Source organism: Dasypus novemcinctus, chromosome 11 (genome assembly GCF_030445035.2).
Source record: "Dasypus novemcinctus isolate mDasNov1 chromosome 11, mDasNov1.1.hap2, whole genome shotgun sequence".
NCBI classification, from domain to species: Eukaryota; Metazoa; Chordata; class Mammalia; order Cingulata; family Dasypodidae; genus Dasypus; species Dasypus novemcinctus.
The window spans coordinates 56,848,420-56,854,419 of record NC_080683.1 but is presented as its reverse complement, the minus strand read 5'-3'; positions in this window follow the sequence as shown (position 1 = coordinate 56,854,419).

Below are 6,000 nucleotides of genomic sequence, written 5' to 3'. Positions count from 1 at the left end.
ACAACCGGAGTCCATAGGGGCAAGCGGCCAGCCATGTATCGTCGTTTGGTTTTTTACTGTCAGCCAAATGAAGTCCCAACGGGAATTGTTGGCTACTTGGAGAGAGAGATACGGGTCTCTGTTGGGGGCGCCGACCATCCATGGGCCATGGTCACACATCCCCAAGAGGGGCAGTAGAAGTGTGATGGGTCATGACAACCTCGAGCACTAGCAGGACAGATGTAAAAACCAGACACAGGGTTGAATTGAGGGCCAAGGAGACGGTTGTTTCGAGAAAGCAGGCATGCTGTATCCCCGCCTCGACAGGATGAGGAGGAGTGGTGGCCTACCTTCGCTTTTCTGATGTTGCTTACTTGGCATTCGGGACGGAAGGAAATTCCAGCAAGAGGGCAGACGTGCGTGAGAAAGGAGGGAGCGACACTAGTAACATTATAAGCGAGAATGCGCTTTTCCGGGAATGTCTGTAAGGTCCAGTTGAATGGCTGATGGGGTGAGGAGCTTTGGGCAGAGGAGGCTAGAGACAACATGAGAATGAGGAGATGGATGAGGTAGGGAAGGGTAGGGGAACAGGAGGCGGGGGTGTGAACAGAGCGGGCTTGTCGGAGGAGCTGGAGAACTTGGCGCTCGATGGGGTCATCATCTTCCAGGGAAAGACGGCTTAGGCGGCGGGCAAGGAAGCGTTGTCGACGTCGTTCGCGGCGAGAAGGAGCTGATGTGGTTCTCGCGGGCGGTGATGTTGGAGAGGTAGGCTCGAGTGAATTTGCTTGGGGGCGCATGGTGGTCATGGGAGGAGGGCGACGAGGGAGGTGAAAACGCCAATTAGGAGTAGAAAGGCGACAGCAAGGAAAAAGCGTTGGCGGAGGTTCCAATCTGCTGGGGCTGTAGCTGCGAGACAGACAGCTGAAAAGATTGTTAAAAAAATGAAGACTATAAAAAAGAAGTATAAAAGTGGGTGAGGGTGCGAGGGGAGTGGGAAGAGCATCTGCACTGAGAGTTCTTCTCTGATAAGTTGTAAGGCACGTTTCAGTGGAGGTCAGGCACTTGTCAGCAGCAGGTTGTAGAGGCGGCAATAAGGCTCTTCTTGTAAATTGTGCAGAGTCGAGTCTTTTGGGGAATCTGGAGAGCTGAAATGGTCGCCTGTAGACAGCAGCAGCAGCAGCAAAGAGGGGCCGGAGGGCGGTGGAAGGAAAGGATCCCGGACGAGCCCCCAACTGTGGGCTGCTATTTTGAGTTAGCAACCCAGGAGGACCAGGCGGGGCTTCCACGGCTCGGCGGTGAGCCCCTAGGCCAACGCGTAGGCCTAGGTTCTCCAGGTGTGGGGGACGCGCGGTAAAAACCACGGAGACAGCCTGTGAGAGCGAGCTAGTCCACTTTATTGCGGAAATACACTTGATTATATAGGGTCGGGTTAAGGGAGGGGTAGGAGCTGGGGCGGGTTAACTACAGGGCGGTAGTGGATAGGCGGAGCCGTGCAGGCAGCTATGAGGTAAGCGGGTGACTAAGGAAGGGGGCAGATTATGAGTTGGCTAAGTGGGTGGGACTGGCGGGAAGGATAGCAATGGCTGGAAAAGGGAGATAACAGGGGCTAGGAGGAGGGGTGAAGGAAGACAGTAACAGTAAGGAAAGCCGCTCAGCACGAAAAAAGCACAGCCTGCCCAGGAATGGGGCCACACACGGACAGCTGACGCAGCATGATGACACAACAAAAAGAGATACAGATTCCTGGTGCCGCTGACAAGAATACAAGTGGCCACAGAAGAACATGCAACAAATGGACACAGAGAGCAGACAATGGGGGGAGGGAAAGGGAAAGAAATAAATTTAAAAAATAAAATAAATCTTTTTAAAAAATAAAATAAAATAATGCATGGAAAGATTTTTTTTCTTTATACTTTTGATATTAGAAATTCATTTCAACAGGAAAAAAAGAAAATTCTATATGCCACCAATGTTTCTCTTTTAAATGAGACTCAAAAAATAATGTTCAGGGAATCAGATATAGCTCAAGTGGTTGAGCACTTCCTTCCCATGTATAATGTCCTGGATTCAATCCCCAGGACCTCTTAAGAACAAACAGACACAAAATATGAAAGAATTAAAAAAGAAAAAAACAGACAAATGAAGAAACCAACTCTCATTTGGGAGCAGATGGAGCTCAGTGGATAATACTAGGTCCTGGGTTCAATTCCCAGTACCACTAAAAAGAAAATTCAACTTTTTTGATAAAAGCTTTTCTACAACATAATGCCTTCTAAAACTCATACTGAACATACATTAATTTTATAAAGATGATCCAGTCAATATTATAAGCATAACATAGGTTGGTAAGCCTTCACAGCCTTCACAGGCTGGTACATTCACAGAACCCCTTGCACTGAAACTGAATAGCTCCAAACTACTGTAATTTTGTAGTTCTTTTTTTTTTTTAAAGATTTATTTCTTTATTTCTACCCCCCCCCCCGCCCTAGTTGTCTGTTCTCTGTGTCTTATTTGCTGCGTGTTCTTCTTTGTCCGCCTCTGTTGCTGTGAGCGGCATGGGAATCTGTCTCTTTTTGCTGCGTCATCTTGTTGTGTCAGCTGTCCATGTGTGCAGCGCCATTCCTGGGTAGGCTGAACTTTCTTTCGCGCTGGGCGGCTCTCCTTATGGGGTGCACTCCTTGCGCGTGGGGCTCCCCTACGCGGGGGACACCCCTGCGAGGCAGGGCACTCCTTGCGCGCATCAGCACTACCAGCTCCACACGGGTCAAGGAGGCCTGGGGTTTGAACTGCAGACCTCCCATGTGGTAGACGGACGCCCTAACCACTGGGCCAAGTCCGCTTCCCGTAATTTTGTAGTTCTTTACCTGGTTTTAATGGTTTTAAATCCTCCTCCTCCTTCAGGCTGTCACTTCTTGGGACTCCTGTGGACTCACCTCAGCAGCTGTCTTGTAAATACAGTTTGGGAAATCAGATATCCAATTTTGTTATGAATATTTCTAGAGTATATGTAATATTGTGGCATCCACTTTGGGTATTCAGTGGCAAATATTTTTGGTTTAATGTTTATTGCTGTATTTTAGAAAGTTGAAATTACCAGGTAAGGAAATTTTAAATAAGTGAGATATTAATTTGTGAGTTACATTACAAATTGCTCATTAAATTAAATGCAAAACAAATCAAAGAATAAGGGAAATGAGTAGTAGTTAGGCTAAGCAAAAGCCAAGATGAACCTTCCAAATGCTGCTCTGTTCAATGTGTGAACACAATCTCCAAACTATTCCCCTCTCTATGCCACATGTGTGAAAGAACAAAATTTTCAGTATGTGAAAACAAATAAGAGGATCTCATAACACAAATGCAAGTTTGATTATTAGTAAAACATATACAGATATATATGGAAATGTGATCATTTTGGTAAAATCACACTAGGCAGTGGTAATGGATCATATGTTCACACTGATTACAATGTGGATTGAAGTAGACATTCTAAGTGAGTGGATTTTAAAGAGTATTGTAAATTTTTAAAAATTACTAAAGTGAAAATGTTTCACAGGCCAAGTTAGAGATTATCTGATTAAATATTGACAGGGCAGATGGAGAGGATGAGGAGTAACTACAGGAATCTGGCACTTGTCCATATGAAGAAACACCATGAATCAGTAGGGAATATGTTAAACATGTGATTCCTTAAGTGGCATGCTACAGTTTTCTGTAAAATTCTTGTTAAAAATAAACATTCCCATTACTTAAATGTGTATCTATATCTTTAATAAAATATACAATTAAGACAATACCTGTAGCATTTGGGAGCCTTAGCACATTTCAAGGAGTAAGTAATGCCCTGCAAAAAGTAAGCCTCAATGCATACTTCTTGAGACTTTCAAGCATGTATTGATCTCCTCCTCTGTGCCGGGTACTAGCAATAGAAATGACGATAAAAGTGAGAGAAGAAGACTGGTTGTCCTGAGCTGCCATCCATACCCCTTTGCCTAGTTCCTCTGATGACTGGTGTGGTTTTTTGTTTTTGTTTTTTTTTTTTTTTTGGCTTTTGGGTTTGTCTTTTTTTAGCTCCCTGGACCTGGCTCCAGGTGCAACAGGTGAATTTAGAATAGATACCTTACCTGTGAGTAAAGCAAATTAGCCTAGACTAGCACGGTATCACATGTCATTATACCCACTATGCTGTAGACCAGGGGTTCTTAACAAAAGGTTTGTGAGCTTGAATTGAAATTTTTAAAAAAACATTATTTTTGTGGGGACGTATTGGTGCAGGTGTGATATATTATTAAATAGTACACAGTATAGTGTGGACTTAGTAAGAGGTCTGTGGTTTTCATCCAACTGGCAAAGGGGTCCGTGGGAAAAAAAGGTTAAGAACCCCTGCTGTAGACAGCTGAGCTAACTGGCTCAAATTGCCTCTTAATTATAACAGAAGGGAGTAGACAGACTTCAGTTGTAAGTAGGATAAAGAATCATCTGAGGGTGTTTTCCCCCCAAGTTGAAAAGTGACTCAATAAAGAATTGTAAATCTGTCTATACACTGGCATCTAATGATGATAGAATTTCACCACCAGTTAAACCAAATCTCCTAAATCTCTCTCAGCCTTTGATTTGGCTATTGAAGAAGGAACAGTAACCTATTTGGAAAAAGCAATTTCTATGAAGAGTATTCTGCTAAATACCTGGAGATGTTTTTGCTGATCATTTTTAGCAAAACTAGGTTTTAGAAAAGTATTTTTTAAGCCTAGGAGATACTTTGAGAAACTAATAGCCAAAATACATTTGCTATATATCCACATCCTTATAATGCCCAGTGCTTGGTTAAATTGACTTATTCCAAGATTCTTACCTAATGGATGCTGTTCATTTTTTATGTGAAAAACACCTGATATATAGGCATAAGGCCAAAAAATTAAGATTAATTTAAATGGTCAACATTGGAGTAAAGGGTAAAATAAACAATGCAATCTTTATAGTATGTAGCAAATTCAACTGATAATTTAAACCAAAACATTAACATATTCATGATTAATTTTAATAACTAATTTTTAAAAAGATCTTTTATTTTTCTGCCCTTCCCCATCTTCCCCAATTGTCTGCTCTCTGTGTCCATTCACTGTGTGTACTTCTTTGTCTGCCTGCATTCTTGTCAGGGGCACTGGGAATTTGTGTCTCTTTTTGTTGTGTCATCTTGCTGCATCAGCTCTCTGTGTGTGCGACCCCACTCCTAGGCAGGCTGCACTTTTTTCATGCAGGGCGGCTCTCCTGGAGGGGCGCACTCCTTACGTGTGGGGCTCCCCTATGCGGGGGACACCCCTGCATGGCACGGCACTACTTGCACGCATTAGTGCTGCTCATGGGTCAGCTCACCACACGGGTCAGGAGGCCCTGGGTTTGAACCCTGGACCTCCCACATGGTAGGCAGAGGCTCTATCAGTTGAGCTAAATCCACTTCCCTAAATAATTTTTAAATCATGAAAAGTTGCCAAATGAAGGGAGTGCAGTGGAGAGGGACTAAACCTTTTAGTGACCTTTATGGTCTCTTCTAATACTGAGATTTTAGAATTTTATGAAATAAGAATTTAAAAAATTCTTTGATCTACAAATGAGTGTAATAATTTGTTCAGAAATCTTATCTTGTTCACACATAAATTTAAATCCTTTTCAAAAATGAATCATTGGCAAATACTGTATGGTCTCACCAATATGAACTAACTAAATACAACGAGTAAACCCACAGAGGTAAACTCTAGAGTATAGGTTACTAGGAAATAGAAGGTGGGTTGAGAATGGGAGATGATGCTTAATGTGTGTAGCATTATTGAAAAAGTTAATTGTGAAAGTATGGAAATGAATAGAGCTGAGAGTAACACATTATAATGAGTATAAATAACACTGCTGTTTTATACATGTGATTGTGGCCAAAAGGGGTAATAGATGGAAGTAAAAGCCAATTGAAAGGAAACTAGGGAATAATCTAAGGTATCTGTTACAGTGATTTGGGTGGTGGATGAAGATTGT